This window comes from Penaeus chinensis, chromosome 9 (assembly GCF_019202785.1).
Source record: "Penaeus chinensis breed Huanghai No. 1 chromosome 9, ASM1920278v2, whole genome shotgun sequence".
Taxonomy (NCBI): Eukaryota; Metazoa; Arthropoda; class Malacostraca; order Decapoda; family Penaeidae; genus Penaeus; species Penaeus chinensis.
Genome location: NC_061827.1, coordinates 40,770,936 through 40,779,988, shown reverse-complemented (window position 1 = coordinate 40,779,988; position 9,053 = coordinate 40,770,936).

Here is a 9,053-nt window from a genome sequence, read left to right as displayed (position 1 = left end):
AATTAGCAACACGGGAAAAAGAGAATAAAGACCCGAACACGATACAAAGAGAGAGAAAAAAAAACTTCAAAATCCCCAAATCTGGAAAGCACTGAAATGAAAACCTTATTCGATTATTCAAACAAAGAGTTGATAGTGGAGAATGTGGGCCTTGGGATGTGGCAGGAGTCAGTACTGGGGGGTATGAAGGGAGGATGAGGGGGGGGGGGGGGAGGAGACAAGGGACAAGAAGCAGGGACATCTGACCTTTCTATCAGCTGACCCTTGCGGTAGTGAGATACGCGGGATCTTTTGTAACAATGGCCTTGTCATCGTTAACTCCAGATTCCTACAAAAGAGATTGTGATCCAGTAGTAAAAATGCACATATTTAATGCATGTACACAGTGGGAGGGACTCGGGGATTCGAATAGAGAAGAGGAAAGGGAGATAGAGAGAGAAAGATGGGAGAAGGGGAGAAGGAATGAGAGAGGGAGAAGGAGAAATATAGAAGGGGAAGGGAAGGAAAAGAAAGGGAGACAGAGAGAGCAAGGTGGGAAGAAGGAGAAAGAGAGAAGGGGAGGGAGGGAACGACAGAGGGAAAAGGGGAGAAGGAATGAGAGAGGGAGAAGGAGAAAGATAGAATGGAAAGGGAGGGAAGGGCAGAGAAAAGGAAAGGAAGACAGAGAGAGAAAGTAGGGAGAAAGAGAGAAGGGGAAAGGGTGGGAAGGACAGAGGGAGAAAGGGAGGAGATGGAGGGGAGAAAATGGAGCAAGGGAGAGAGAGAAAGATAGAGAGAGGAAAAGAGAGAGGGGGGGAGGAAAGAAGGGGACAAAGGGCGGGTGGGAGAAGAATGGAGCGAGGGAGAGAGAAAATGGGGAGAGAGAGAAAGAAAGAGAGGGAGGGAAGAAGTACGGAGGAACAGGGGGAGAAAAGGGAGGGAGGGAGGGGGAGGAAGAGAAGGAGAGAGAGAGAGAGAGAGAGAGAGAGAGAGAGAGAGAGAGAGAGAGAGAGAGAGAGAGAGAGAGAGAGAGAGAGAGAGAGAGAGTGAGAGAGAGAGATAGAGAGAGAGAGGAAGAGATAGGGAGAGGGGGGGGGGGGGCAGACGGTCAATGACTGACACAGAGACAGAGACAATGATAGAGAAACAAACAAACAGAGACAGCGTAAGAGACAAAACATAAGAGACAAGAAACATGAGCACCACGATGAAGACGAATATAAAATGCGTAAGAGGAAACAACGACGAAAAGCGAAAGAGAGTCGTCGAAGAGAGAGAAAGAAGGGGAGTGGGGTGAGGGGGGGGAGGGGGAGGGGGGGTTAAGACCACCTGCTGCCCCCAACTTTTGTCATACATCCCAACTATCATATGATCTTCCAGACGCAAACAGTCACAGTGGGAAACGTCGACTTGAGGAGCGGGAGACAGACGCACACAGAGACAGAGAGAGAAAGTTCCCCCCCGAGTGAATCCTTCATCCACGTCGAATTCAAAGGAAATAAAGGATCTTAAGAAGACAGAAGAGAGAAAAAACAATGAACAATATCCCCTTCAGGCGCAGACAAAAAAAAAAAAAGACGCCCCAACACCTGGGATGCGAAGCCATAGGAGTCGCATAGTGAAGCTCGCAGTTTTTGGAGGATAACAAAGGAGTCCTTCCATGGGGGGGGGGGGGCGAAGGGGGGAGTCCTTCAGGGGGGGTGAGAAGGGGGGAGTCCTTCCAGGGGGGGGGGCGAAGGGAGGAGTCCTTCATGGGGGGGGGGGGGGGGCGAAGAGGGGAGTCCTTCCAGGGGGGCAAAAGGGGGAGCTCTTCCAGGGGGGGGAGTCCCTCTAGGGAAAGGGGGACCACCTAGAGGGAGGGGGACGTCGAAGGAAGGGGGAGTCCTAGGAGGGAGCGGGGAGGGAGGGGCTACGAAGAGGGAAGGGGAAAGGGGGAGAGGAAGTGAACGAAGGGAAAGGGAGAAGCACAGAAAATGAGAATTAGAGTAAGGGAGAACTACTATACAGGAGGTAAAGAGGAAAAGGATAACAGGCGGAGAGAAAGGAAACAGGGAGGAAGGGACAGAGAGAAAGAGAAGGGCGTAAAAGGAAGAAAGATAAAAGAAGAGGAGCCAAGAGCAAGGAGAAAGAACAGGAGAAAAAAAAGTGAAAGAAAGAAAGAGAGAGAATGGTGATGAAACGAGGGAAATAGAGAGAAAGGGCAAGAGAAGAGAAGTGAAGAGAAGTGAGAAGAGGTGGGCAAAAAACGGGATAATGATCATGAGGATAATAATGATAAAAACGATGATAGTGAAGATAATAGTACTGATAAAATCAAAAATAGTAATTATGATAATGCTAATGATAGTGAAAATAATTATTGCATTAATGATGATAATAATAACAATGACACAATGGTAATAATAATGATAATGATAACGATGATGATGATAATAATAATAATAATAGTAATAATAATAGTAATTATTATAATAATAATAATAATAATAATAATAATAATAATAATAATAATAATAATAGTAATAATAATGATAATAATAATAATAATAATAATAATAATAATAATAATAATAATAATAATAATGATAATAATAACGATAATAATAATAATAGTTATAATAATGATAATAATAATAATAATAAAGATAATAACAATAACAATGGTGATGGTTATCATCATCATCATTATCATCATTATCATCATTATCATCATTATCATCATTATCATCATTATCATCATTATCATCATTATCATCATTATCATCATTATCATCATTATCATCATTATCATCATGATCATCATTATCATCATGATCATCATGATCATCATTATCAGCATTATCACCATTATCACCATTATCATTATCATTATCATTATCGTTACATCAATATTGATATTAATGGTGACGATAATGCTACTGACAATAATAATCATGAAAAATCGTCGATGATCTTCTCAATCTCACCAACAAAGGCAATAAACCTGCTTATAATGACATAACGAGCCGCTATAAAAATCCGCAACAAACAAACAAGTAAAACGCGTTATTAGTCTACCACGGCGTACCCAAGGTTTCACATCCGCGTTGTAACAAATTTGCAAATTAGCAAGGATGTAAATCATTCGAAAAATGAGTAAATATGTTAGACTTAAAGGACCACTTCACTGGAACACCCTTGCTAATTGCTCCCTAAGTGGACGAGCACATTTGATGTAATTAGTGGGACAGCGTGAGGTCAGCGCAAGGTCATGATATGTCAAATTGGGGCGTAAAGGTCAAAGGAAGCCGGGGGCCATGCAGCGTCAGGGGTTGCATGATTATGAGAGTGCTTGCCTTCATGCAAAAGAATACGAGGAAGAGTGTGGGTGTTGATTGTTTTATGTAACGGCCGGGGAAAGGATCTCCATAACATGATGGGTATTTGCAAGTACTATTAATATAAATGCCGTCCTTTTACCTCCATAAAGCGTTAGTACGATGGAGATTACAGCTACGTACTGTGTGGTTAAACGATTCTCAGACTTGGTGGATTCGGCAAGATTAGGTTATGGTCGATGTTTAAGGATCAACCTTTTATCACACTTAAGCTCAGGTCACTTCATTACCTCACGGAGCCTCCTCCTCCTCCTCCTGTGGCCACCCCCACTCCCTGTGCTGATTCGTTCCCATGTGAAAATAAAGCGAGCCTGGATTTCCGATTGCCTTTCCTTTTTGTAATGAGTGTGTATTAGGCTTTTTTTTTTTTTTTTTTTTCGTGGTGCTAAAATCAATGGAACGAGTTCTATATCGACATATATACTAGTAGTAATATATCTACTATCATCTAAATTTGGCTGTCTATCTGCAAGTTATCTAATTGCCCCCCTCTCTATATAAACAGATAATTAGACGAATAAATCATCTAAAAGTATAAGTATATTTCTTCATTTGAATATTCTTTGCATAATTTAGGTTCTCATTCATGTCACAGACTCTTACGCAATCTAACACCCTTGATTGATTTCCTAATCTAGCAAGGGCAGTTTCAAGACAACCGCCCTGTATACACACCTCCCCTTACACCCAGGTAAACAATGAATGGAGAATCCTGTGTGCTCTGCTCATTCATCTCTTCCGTGGTCTGACCTGCGCGTTTCTACACTTCCCATCGGAGACTTAAAGGGAATATCTCTCTCTCTCACCCACTCACTTTGTCTCTGTCTGTTTCTCTGTGCTTCTATCTTCACTTCCTCTTTCCTTGCACTTTGTATTATGTTTGTTAGTCTCCGAATGTCTAATCATTGTCAGAATGTCTTAGTCATTTGTTATTCACTTCTGTTGTGTATATGTTTGCTGTTTGATTCCCTTTGCCTGTCTCATATTATGTAAGTATGTATTCTACCAGGCAGACTTTATATTTGTCAGTTGTCTGCCAGTTTTTGTTAATATCCTCTCTCTCTCTCTCTCTCTCTCTCTCTCTCTCTCTCTCTCTCTCTCTCTCTCTCTCTCTCTCTCTCTCTCTCCCTCTCTCTCTCTCTCTCTCTCTCTCTCTCTCTCTCTCTCTCTCTCTCTCTCTCTCTCTCTCTCCCCCCCCCCCCCCTCTCTCTCTCTCTCTCTCTCTCTCTCTCTCTCTCTCTCTCTCTCTCTCTCTCTCTCTCTCTCTCTCTCTCTCTCTCTCTCTCTCTTTCTCTCTCTCTCCCCCTCTCTCTCTCTTTCGCTCGCTCTCTCTTTCTCTCTTTCTGAATATAAATATGTGTGTGTATATATAGTTCACGACGTGCCTTGCGAGACACGGTTATGCACCTTTTGTAATTCTCTGTAAAATTGTTTGTCGTCAACTGGACGTAATAAATTTATCAAATAAAATAAAATATTTATCTCTCTTTCTCTCTCTCTCTCTCTCTCTCTCTCTCTCTCTTTATCTATCTATCTATCTATCTATCTATCTATCTCTCTCTCTCTCTCTCTCTCTCTCTCTCTCTCTCTCTCTCTCTCTCTCTCTCTCTCTCTCTCTCTTCCTCTCTCTCTTCCTAATACTACATTCTCTGTTTCAGTTAATATCTGTCTTCACCACCCATATTCCATTCTTTTGTCTAGTATTTCACTGCCATTTTTAACTATATTTGAATTTCCATATGTGTATTTTTTATGAATATCTTTTTATATGAATATAAAATGCGTATTATGTTAGCATTTTGTCACACAGGCAACAAGAGTGGGCAATTCAGCTAAACCTCATATTTCCAAGCATTCCTTTCACACACATTGCTGGGTTATCTACCTTCCAGCCTGTCCGCAGCGGAAGCTTTTCCGTTCGTGTATTCATAAGTTAGCGTCGGATTTCCTGCATTTATAACCCAATTACAGTTTTTATAGTCCCATATTACCCTCTCTGGTCCCATGCACAGGGCGGGTTGGGGAGGGCAGGATGGAGAGGGGGAGGTAGTGGGGGGGAGGGGGGAAGTGTATGAATGGTTCATTCATCTATTTATTCATCTGTCATGGTGAGCTCGTTGCATATTTCATTATTCCATGTCTATTTCCTTTCATGTCACATTCGATCGTGGGTATTTATGTATTGTCTTCTTTATTCAGGCTCTCCGTATTTCCACGTTATCAACACATCCTGCCTTCGAATGGCTGCATTGTTCTGTTGCCGGTGATCAAAAACAGCCATCAATACACGAGCGAAAGAGCCACAGGGTGGATTTCAACGCCATATCAGCAAAACGTTTTTTTGTTTGTTTATTTAAATATAACAGATTTCTTCGATCGTACCTCTGTCTCAACGTCCAGTCTCCCTGCGTGGACGGTGAAGACAAAAATCAAATTCCTTCTTTAGCGCTGAGTCGGGGACTTGACATGTGAGATAGGCACCGGTGCCATGTGATGCCACCCTCAACACAAGGAAGCCCGACGTCAGAGGTCAACTAGGTCTTCGTCTCTGATTGGCCGGCCGACTCACGCTCCGACCTCTGATTGGCTGGGAAGGTCGGGGAGCAACTTGTCGTACCTCAGCCAACGAGTTCACCTGCTACTGTGCCCATTCATTCTAACCCGCGCAGTTTGGCAACCACAAATGTTAGCGGAATGGAATAGACTCAGGCCTTCTGTACAACCACAATCTACTTCTCTCCTGTGGCCTCCCCCTCCTAAGCATTATCGTTTCGTCGCGCAGGAGACGACTCTCTACCGAACAAGATGTCTCGCGCACGTAAACACTTCCAGCCGAACACTTAGAAGTAACAGAAGAAGCAACAAGTGCGTAAAGAGGGTGGTTGTTTGCACCGGAAGTTTATAGTGAAAACTCTCATTTTTGTGGAGCGAGAATTCCGCATCGGCATTGCAAGGCGTCCAGCGTGCAAAGAGCGAGTTGCATTTTATTGTTAAGCTATTCTTCTTCTTCTATATTTTTGCCATTTATATTGTTGTCACTGGAATTGGTATTCTCATTATTATCATAGTATTATCATATATTTATATTTATTTTTCCATATTACCCTTATTATCATTGTCTTTATCATTAATGTCCTTATTACGATAACCCTTTTTACTATTATCATTATTATTATCATCATTATTATCATTACTATTATTATTATTATTATTGTTATTATCATCATCATTATTATTATTATTATTATTATTATTATTATTATCAACGATATTATCATCATTATTATCATTATTAATATTATTATTAATATCATTATTATCAATATTATTATTATTATTATCATTATTATTAATTTTATTATTATTATATTATTATTAACATTACTTTTATTATTATCATTACTGATAATATCATTAATATCACTATCACTATTATTATTATCATTATTATTATTATCATTATTATTATTATTATTATCATCATAATTGTTATTATTATTGTTATTATTATTATTATTATTATTATTATTATTACTCTTATCATCATCATCATTATTATTAGTAGTAGTATTGTAAATATCATTATTATCTCTAATATTATTATTATTATTATTATTGTTATTATTATTATTGTTATTTTTATTATTGTTATCATTAATATTAATTATCATTATTATTATTATTATCATTATTTTTATTATTGTCATTATTATTATTATTATTATTATTATTATTATCATTATTATTATTATTATTATTATTATTATTAATATTATTATTATCATCCTTATTGTTTTTATTGTCATTATTATTATCGTTACTATCATTATTATTTTTTCAATTATTATCATCTTTGTTATTATTATTATTATTATTATCATTATTATTATTATTATAGTTATTATTATTTTTTTTATTATTATTATTCTATTATTATTATTATTTTATTATTATTATTATTTTATTATTATTATTATTGTTATCATTATTGTTATTGCTATTATTGTTATTATTATCATTATTATTATTATTTTTATTATTATTATCATTATTATTATTATCATCATTGTTGATATTAATATCATCATCATTAATACCACTGAGCCTATAACTATTATTATCATTGCAATTATTGATATCATCATTATTTCCACTCTCATTGCTATCTTAATATTGCTATTGCCATCATCACCATCGTCATTAATATCATGATCATTACCGTGGACATTAATATCACCATTACCACTTTGATAAGAACAATCGTCACAATTATTAACATTATTATTAATGTTACTTAGACTCTCGCCATTATCACTATCTATATATTCATTACTACTACCATTACCACCACAACTACAACAACAACAGTAACAGTAGCAACAACTTTGAGCATTATGGTAATAGTAATTAAGTAAAGATAATGGTAATGATAATGAGAATAATACTATTATTGTCGCTGGTGTTGTTATTGCAAGGATGATGATTATCACAATTAGCATTTTTTTTTATTATTACAGTTTCTAATCGCCGTAATAGTTAGCATTGCAATATTCATGGAGGCCACAGCGAGAACAGCATTTGCTATGATGGAACTTGTATGATTATGAATGTCATTATCATTTTTGTTGCACGCCTTGATGCGATCATATTCTCGCTGTCATGTCGTTCCTCGCAGCTTCTCTTGAACCCTTTCTCTAACAAAAATGGAAAAGTGTTGCTCTTTCCGCTCCTCTCCTTCGCCTCCGCCCTCTTGCCCCCTCATCCCCCCCCCCGATCCCATTACCCCTCTCCCCCACCACACCACCCGACTCCTTCCTTCCCCTAACCCCCATTCCCCGACCCATCAACCCGCCTCTCCACCCTACACCCTCCCCTCCCCCTCCCTCTTGCACTAGCATCACAAGGAAACTAATCCGACCGAAAAATTCCCGCGTCGGCAACTCTACGCGGTCCTCCCCCACCCCCCACCCCTTCACCCAACCCTTAGCTCTGGTGACGTCACGGCCCACTTCCGGTCCCTTGACGAGCATATCATTTCTCAACACCAACAGCCAACCACACATTCCGCTCATCCACGTATTCTGGTCATCCAAGTGTTGCAACCGGCACCAGACTAGCCCCCATTCATAAAAGCTTTCATTTCATTCATGGAAGACTTAAATGATAAATTTCACCATCGGAAAGCAATTTTGTTTTCGTCCCTTGCTAGTGAGGGCCTGATAATCGGATATTTATTTCGGTCGTTAACGCCTTTTGATTTTTTTTTTATTATTAATGTGGTTGGGTAGTATTCATTATCATCGGTTAATTATACTTTAATTTCCGTTGTCTCCAGTTTCCGGCCCTTTGTTCATTCGTGTTATCGATTTATTTGATTCACGTTTCCTTGCCGTTCGCTTATACTTGCCTGTCATTCATTCTTATTGCTTATTGCAGACAGTAGATTTCGGTACATTCGCACGAAACCAAAATTTTCTCAGAAACACGGATATTGACGCATACACACACACTAACTCCCACACACACACTAGCACACACACACACACACACACACACACACACACACACACACACACACACACACACACACACACACACACACACACACACAAAACCCCTGCACAAAAGCAAATAAACCTAATATACAAGCATCTATGCAACATGCACATGTATTAGACACCCACGTACAGTACCTAC